An 8,857-nucleotide genomic window follows, 5' to 3' on the forward strand; every position below is an offset into this window, starting at 1 on the left:
CAATTGCCAATAGTTTGGCAGCACAGGGTCTTAGTTGCATGTGGGATAGTTGCAACATGTGGAATCTCTTGGTTGTGGAATGTGAACTCTTAGTTGTAGCATGTGGGATCTAGTTCCCTGACCAGGGATCGAACCTGGGCCCCTGCTTTGGGAGCTCGGAGTCTTAGTTGCTAAAACACTGGGAAGTCCCTGTTTTTTAAAATCTGGAAGTAGTCCCAGATGGGGTGGCCATTTAAAGATGTTGTGGAGGGCCCAGTCTCTTCCTGTCCTCCTGCTCCACTCTCCTTTGCATGTGGCTCTCATCCTCATAGTCTCGCGATGCTCCTGCATCTCAGCTTGGCTGAAGGAAGAGAGGAGAGCATGAGGGCTGAAGGAGCGTAGCAGCTGAGTGCCACCTTACTTACCTTCCCAGAAATCCTGCCCAGACTTGCACTTGTGTCTTGGTCTCCAGCTACAAGGGAGCCTGGAAAGATTGTTTTGTTTTGTTTTTTATTTTGTTTTTGCCTGCACTGGGTCTTCATTGCTGCATGGGCTTTCCCTAGTTGCAGCGACTGGGGGCTACTCTCGCGCTGCATGGGCTTCTCATTGCAGTGGCTTTTCTTGTTACAGAGCACAGGTTTAGTTGCCCTGTGGTATGTGGCATCTTCTGGACCAGAGATCAAACTGGTGTCCCCTGCATTGACAGCCAGATTCTTAGCCACTGGACCACCAGGGAAGCCCAAGAGGCAAGTTTTAACTGAGTATCTTGCCACCCAGATTGTTTGTATTGTGCTGCTAAGGGCAAAGGGAATGCATATAGGAGAAGAACTAAATTTCAAATGGTATTAAAACTGGAGCTTTGCAGTGAAACTTGATTGACTAGAGAATTTTCATTTTGGCTTTTATGGGTTAAAAGGTAATTAAAATGTTTGAGTTAAATTATAACTCTTGAGCATCTGTTCACTGGAGATCTAACTTATGGACAAAGTTAAGTACCGTATTTCACATACCCAAGAAAACGTACTCCATAGATAGATAAAAGAATAGTCCTGAAGCCAAAAGAGTGTTTTGGGGTTTTGTTTTTTAATTGAAACTCTTAAGTCAGATTCTAGGTGTTTGGGTTGGAACTTCTGTTATAGACTCAGAGACGTGTCAAAAATAAAGCAAGCCACAGTGATTCATATCAAGATCAAAGGTTTGTTTCTAGCAAATATGTTCTATTTGTTTTTTAATTGTGGAAACATTGTGATAGAAACCAATTCACTGTGGTGCCTATTTCATCAGTACCAGCAGGGGGAGCACAGACAATAAGTTAAAAACCTGGCTTCTAAATTATTTCCCACTAGTGCTGTATGATGGTTAAGGGTTTTGTTTTTTAACATACTGGAGAGAACACTTTCCAAAGCATTTAGAAGTAAATTATACATGAAGTATAGCATAATGGGTTCAAAAATACAGCTTTAATCAAAATGCAATGTTGACATTAAAAGAAGATGATTACAAGGTACAACTTTTTAGAGAAGGCAGTTTAGTAGTTATTGAGGTGGTTTTGTCTTTTTAAAATTGTATTATATTGTTAAGTGTTCATTCTTTTTGATTCAGCACCTCAGCTTGAAGTATTGTTGAATATTGGAACACACACACACACCTGGAAATAATTCAGGCATTTTCAATAGAGTATTGGATACATAAGTAGTCATGATGCACCTATAAAATGAAATATGCAGCCATTAAAAACAATAAGGGGCTCTTATCTGTTCTGTCATGTAAAGATGCCTTAGGATATACATCATTGAGTTTAAAAAAAAAGGTTGAGGGTAGCATTATAGTATGATTCCATCCTTGTTTATTTGATTGTACATACTCCCAAAAAAACTACAGAGATACATAACACCAAACTGTTGAGAGTGATTATTTTGCACCTAAGGCAATTACAAAGACTTGTACATTCTAAGTCATATAAACTGTAATTCAATAAGATGTGTATTACTTAATAACTGAGGGGGGCGGGAATCTAGTCTTTAAAAAACATTGATAGAAAATCAAATATTAGAAGAACTGCATTAGCCATAAGCAAGGTGAGGACAGCAGTCACCTGGTACTTTTCTTAAGCATGCTGTTTACATTTGCTATTTTAATATGATTACTGTCATATGTGTAGTAATGGCACATGGAAATGCTTGAATAAGATTTATGAGAATTGTTTTTTCTACATTTTCCTTTCCTCCAAAATTATTAGCACTGAAGACCTTAATAAAAGTCTGGAGCTGTGTCCAGAAAGGGATGTAATACCAAAAGCCATTTGGTTCATTTCTCCCTTCATTTTGTTTATAGCAGTTTGGAAGCCCATTCCATCAGGAGAGTGTAATTTTAGGGCCACATCTGTTCTGTGTTGAGTTTGAGATAAATCACCAATCACAATTTCCCACTTTGCCTTAACACTGCAGCTCCAATTTACAGGTGGTCTGGCAGCCTGCTGAACACTTTGCATGTTTAAATCCCATTTAACCCTTTCAAGGGTCTTTGCAGCAGATACAAGTACTATCAAGAAGCTGATGCCTACAGGAATTAAATAACTTGCCCAAACTCAAACACTTGGAAGTTGGCAGAAATGGCAATGAAACCTAAGTCTTTCCAAACCTAGGGCTGGCCCTTGCAGCCATTATAAGATGGTCAGTTGGCTACATTGCAACTTTTAGTAAAACATTCAGGCAATAAAATCAGGAGATTGCAGATGTTCAAGAAATGTAAACAGCAGCTATGCTTTCCAGGCTCTTAGCCGTCTGATGAGAAATATGTATAACAAGATAAAAACCAAGAAACGCTGAAAGATTGACATGACTGTTCAGTGATGTAGAAGCCCAGAGAAAGGGCAGGCTGGTGTTACTGAGGTCGGTTGGGGAAGACTTAATGAAGATGGCAATTAAATTAACTGAGGTCAGAACAGGTGAGCCAAATCAGGTAGGCTAAATGAGAGAGAAGTATATTTTGACATAAGCAGGCCTGGCATGAAGGCAACGTAAGCACAAAGAATATGGGGACAAAGCTGCCCTAGCAGGTGATAATGAAGGACCCATGTTTCTGAGAGCCAGGGTCAGGGTTAGAACTTTAAACTGTATTCAGTTAGTGGGACAAAGGACATGGCAGTGCCTCCACACAAAGGCACCATTCTGCTTTCACTGACCACTATGGCACAGTGGCAAAGAATCTGCCTGCCAGTGTAGGAGATGGAGGTTCGATCCTTGGGTCGGGAAGAGCCCATCGAATAGGGAATGGCAACCCACTCCGATATTCTTGCCTGGAAAATTCGGTGGACAGAGGAGAGTCGGACACAACTGAGCAGCTGAGCATGCACACATGAGAACAACTTGCCTGATTTTTAAATAATACTTATTTGACTTTACCAGGTCTTAGTTGAGACACCAGAGATCTTTAGTTGCAGCTTACTCAGTTGTGGCATATGGGATCTAGTTCCCTGATCAGGGGTCAAACCTGGACTGCCTGTAGTGGGAGCACAGAGTCTTAGTCACCAGCACCAGGGAAGTCCCCTATTTGCCTGATTAATCATCACTTTTCCTGCCTCACTTTCCCCCCAAACCATTCCATAGTCCTATGCATTACTTTCAAGTGCTTTTTTTAAAAACAAAAAACGAAAAAACAATGGCCTTCTTGAAATAAAATTCACGTATCATATAATTCACTAATTTACAGTATGCAATTCAATGGTTTGTGGCATTATATTAACTCTCCATTGTAACCATTTTAAGTGTACAATTCAGTGGCATTATATTCTAACATTTCTTAAAAGTTAACATGTACATAATAGGAAACCAAAAAACACAAGAAACAAAAAGCAGTCATCCATAATCATAAGCAGTTTACCGTTTGACGTGTCCTTCTAGGTTTCATTTGTGTGTTTACACAAGAAACCATCCATTTTTATGTAATTAAAATCATAGTTATGTATCATGCTTTTTCACACATCACGAATATTTATTATTTCACAATCCAAAGGCTATGAGTATTTTGGTAACCAAGAATACACTACACTAACTTGGTCTAGAAGGAGAAAAATATAATCCTGTATTTCTGAAACTTTTTATCATCCCAAACCCACTAAACAATAACTCCCCATTCCTCTTACCCCTGGCCCGTGTTAACCTCTAATCTACTTTCTGTCTCTGGATTTGCTTACTTACATGTCACATATAAGGGGAAATCGTACAGTATTTGTCCTTTTGTAACTGACTTCTTTTACTTAGCATCATGTTTTGGGGGTTCATTTGTAGCATCCCCTTTTGTGACTGAATAATATCCCATTATCCATTCACCTGCTGATGGATTGTTTCTATCTTGTGGCCATTGTGAATAATGCTGTAATAAACATCAGTGTTCAAGTGTCGGTTCGAATTCTTTTCTCTCAACAGTGCTTTAAAATAAAGATCACTCATTTGCCACTTTGTCATAAGTCCCCCCTGAAGACTTTTCCCTGAACAAGTCATTATCTGTCATATTGCTATTTAAGTTTTTCGTAGCCCCAGTGCCTAGAACAATGAGGTGCATACAAGAGGCACTTGAGAGACAGGAGGTCCTAGCAGAACTAGGAGACTGAATTGATCCCTGAGATAAGTCAACAGCTAGAAATCGGGAAGAATGAAGGACTCAGCAAAGAATCAGCCTAAGATTCTTAATTAATTAGAGTAAATCAGAGTTAAAGGTGAATTAATAAAGTGTGGGAGTCCTAGAGAGAAATTCCTTGGAAGGGGTTGTTGATAGTGTTAAAATCTCCAAAAAACTTTATGGCAGTTGAACTCACTTGGCAAACCTTGGTTTTGCATTTGTGTATGAATGAGTTAATTGCTGTATCCTTACTTGTCTTAACCATCTCATAAACAAAATGTCAATCTGGACAACTTAGAACCTGGACAACTTAGAACCCTAGAATATATTGCCTTCCCAGCCACTTTTACTGAGAAGAGGGAAAATCATTTGGAAAGATGACTGTATTTATTCCCTCCAGTTGTCCAAGGAAATTCTTCATCCTGAAGTTACTTTTCCAATGAAAGGAAGGCTATCACTGCCAGGAGACACTTAAGGCATATTAAGTAATGTTTCCCTTAGAACAATTTACAAGTGTTATGTTTTCCCCTTGTACAAAAGACAGATCTAAGAAAAATGTCTAATGCAGCTGGGAAAGATTTTCATTCTTAGGTGGCTGTTGGACATTTAGAAATGAACTTAAGTGGAACAGAACATTTACATTTATAAATTGTTCCTCTATTCAATACTCCACAGAATCCATGTCATTCTGCATCTGTTAAGTGGCTTAGCTAACGGTTCATAGCCCACTGTGTGTCTAAAAAGACCCCTCCAGTTACAAAATTATTTTAGAAAATTCCATGAGAAAGAGGAGGCCTTGTCCCCTTGTGTGTCCCATGTTAAATATTACATGTGTCCTTTGTATGTTATGAAAATCAGTATGATCTGACCTGCATGAGTTTAATGGAACTTAACCTTGGATGAATGGTTAACCATTGCTAAGTCACTTCAGTCATGTCCGACTCTGTGCGACCCCATAGACGGCAGCCCACCAGGCTCCCCTGTCCCCGGGATTCTCCAGGCAAGAACACTGGAGTGGGTTGCCATTTCCTTCTCAATGTTAACCGTGGGTGAGTGATTAACTATGGATGAATCCATCCTATTTTGTAGTAATTTATTTTAAAGAGGATTATAAAAACATTTCCAGAGGAGGTGGACTCTCCTTTGCCTATTTTTTTTCTATTAATATTTTGCTTCGTGCATTCTTCTTGTGGTTTATCAACTACACAGATGTATTTTACCACTATTTCTTTATCGAAATTATCAACATTTCTCCTGCCATTTAGCTAGTGATACATTCTCCTTCATTCCCATCAGGATATAAACATGTTATTTCTTCCGTCTTAAGAAAGAAAGAAAAAAAAACCAAAACTCTTTTTCTACTTCCCCCACCTGCTATCACTCATTCCCACCGCCCCGCCCCCCTTCCCTGTATCACAGGACTTCTCAAGTTTGACACTTGGACATTTTGGATTTGATTTCCTCCTTCAATCTACTTAATGCATCAGACAGAACAACCATCAAAAAACAAGTCAGATCACATTACTTTTCTGCTCAGGACTCTTGACATCCATGAGCCTGTTTCCAACTCCTCTCCCACCTCTCTCAGCTGCAGCCCACTTACCTCCTTATCCTTCTAACTTGCTAAGATTACTCCTGCTTCTGACTTCCAAGTTTATTGTTTCATTGCTCGGGGTCCTCTCCCTCCCTCTAGATTTCTACATGGCTCCCACTTTCCCTCCCTCAGGTCTTTACTCATATGTCAGCCAGTCAGTGCAGCCTTCTCTGGTTAAAAACAGCAATCCCTGCCCCAACGCTCCCTTTCTTTCTTCTCTACCTTTTAAGCATCTTTAAAAAAAACACAAATTTTATTTTTTTATTTTTTAAATTTTATTCATTTATTTATTTCTGGCTGTGCTGGCTCTTTGCTTTGCGAGGGCTTTTCTCTAGTTGTGGCAAGTGGCTTCTCTCTAGTTGAAGTACGTGGGCTTCTCATGAGGTGACTTCTCGTTGCTGAGCATGGGCTCTAAAGCATGCAGGCTTCAGTAGTGCTTGGGCTCAGTAGTTGTGGTGCATGGGCTTAGCTGCCCGGCAACATGTGGAATCTTCCTGGACCAGGGATTGAACCCCCGTCCCCTGCATTGGCAGGCAGATTTTTAACCACTGGCCCACCAAGGAAGTCTGGAAATTTTATCTTTTAAAAAAATGTTTTTTAAAGTTTTTTTTTTGATGTGGAGCATTTTTAAAGACACCTAGGGAAGTCCTGGAAATTTTAAATATATATACACGTTGAAAGAATAGCATAATGAACTCCCATGTACCTGCCATTTAATTTCAGTTGATACCAGAATTTTGCTAATTTTGTTTCCTCTATCTCCCTCCACTCTCAGGAATATTTAAAAATAAATCCTAGACATTGTTTCTTTGGTGAATAGTATGTTTTATTACCATCTCACATAATATTTGTACTACTTAGTTATTATTGTTCATTAGCATGTCAGCTCCATAAGACCATGGGCTTTCGTTTTTGTTTCCACCTCACCACCAAGTCACCACAGATCTTTCTGTAGATTTCAGTTTGTCTTTTCTGGATATCTCTTATGGTCTGGTTTCTTTTATCTAGCATGACTTTTTATTTAGCATAATATTTGAGATTCATCCATGTTAGCAGCAATTTGTTTTCATTTTTCATTTTTTGCTGAATAGGATTACATTGTATGAATATACCATATTTAGTTATATAATGATCAGTTGAACATTTCAATTGTTTCCACTTTTTGCTATTATTAGATACGGTTTTAATTATGAAATACTTCAAGTGTATCAGTAGAAAAATATACAATAGCAAGCATGTTTATGCTTACTGTGTTCTGTCCTTTGTTCTAAGTGTGTTAGATACAGTGGTGTATCTAGCATGTTTGACACCCAGAGAAAGTCAGTTTTTACACCACCATCCCCTTTCTTTTTTAGTAAGTTTTTTTTCAAGCAGTTTAAATTCAGTGCAAAATTAAGGGCCACTAACAGGGAGTTCCCATATACTCATTGCCCCCACACATGCACAGCCTCCCCCACTATCAGCATCTCACACTCTTGATACTTTTGTTACAAAGATGAATCTACCATTATCACCTGAAGTCCATAGTTTACCTTAGGTTTCTCTAGGTAATGTATATCTTTTGAGTTTTGATAAATGAATGACATGTATCTTCCATCATAATGTCACATAGAATAGTTTCACTGCCCTAAAAATACCGTGTGTTCCACGGATTCTCCCCTCCCCTGTATCCCTGGCAACTGCTGATGTTTTTACTGTCCCCAGTTTTTATCTTTTCCAGAATGTCATACAGTTGGAATCATACATAATGTAACCTTTTCTGATTGGCTTCTTTCACTTAGTAATATGCATTTAAGTTTGCTCCATGTCTTTTCATGGCTGTGCTCCAATGATTGACAACTCTGTTTACCTTGTGTATGTAACATGAATATGTAAAGATGATCATTGATTAGTCATTATAAGTTGATAAGCAGTCATTGATAAGTTTGCAGAATTTAAGGATCAGAGCCAGAAACTGTATCTTATTCATTTCTTTGCTAATCCACATGTATTTAAAAATACATTAATATAATTAAAAAGTATCTAGTACCTTTTTGTCCTGTATAATAGTTTTTTTCATTAAAAATTTGATTGATATTATTTAGGTAAAGTTTAATAAAATAATGCTGCTCTTGACTTTTTTTAAATCTTATTTTTCTTATCTTTCAGTGAAAATCTTGGTTTCTGTTATCATTAATATACTTGTAATTTGCTTTATACTAATTTATAATGGTAGTAATATTATTATACCACATGCATATGTAATACATAGTATGATTCTGAAGCTAATGATTACCTTATTAAGAAAGCTTCAGATTTCTTTGCAGTTCTTTTTTGTTTGTTTTTATTTTATATTGGTGTGTAGCCAGTTGCTCTCACCTTCTGAGGTAGCCCCCACACTTTGTGGAATGTTTTTCTCTGAATCAATCCACTTCTTGCCTATCACTTCGTCTCTCACTGAATTCTACCATGAGACATCAAGAACCTGAGCTTCATTAAGTCCCGAGACCAGAATTAAGACCCAACAACTGGAAGATGTCAGTGTTCTTCATACCAAAGACCACCACCTGAGGCCAGGAACCAAAGACGCTCATTAAGATTAGGTGAGACCAGATTAAAGGAGTACACACTCTGTTCTTATCAGCAATCCCACCTTTGAATAGTTGCTATAAAATCCTCATCAAA

Source organism: Bubalus bubalis, chromosome 17, assembly GCF_019923935.1.
Source record: "Bubalus bubalis isolate 160015118507 breed Murrah chromosome 17, NDDB_SH_1, whole genome shotgun sequence".
In the NCBI taxonomy this organism is placed as follows: domain Eukaryota; kingdom Metazoa; phylum Chordata; class Mammalia; order Artiodactyla; family Bovidae; genus Bubalus; species Bubalus bubalis.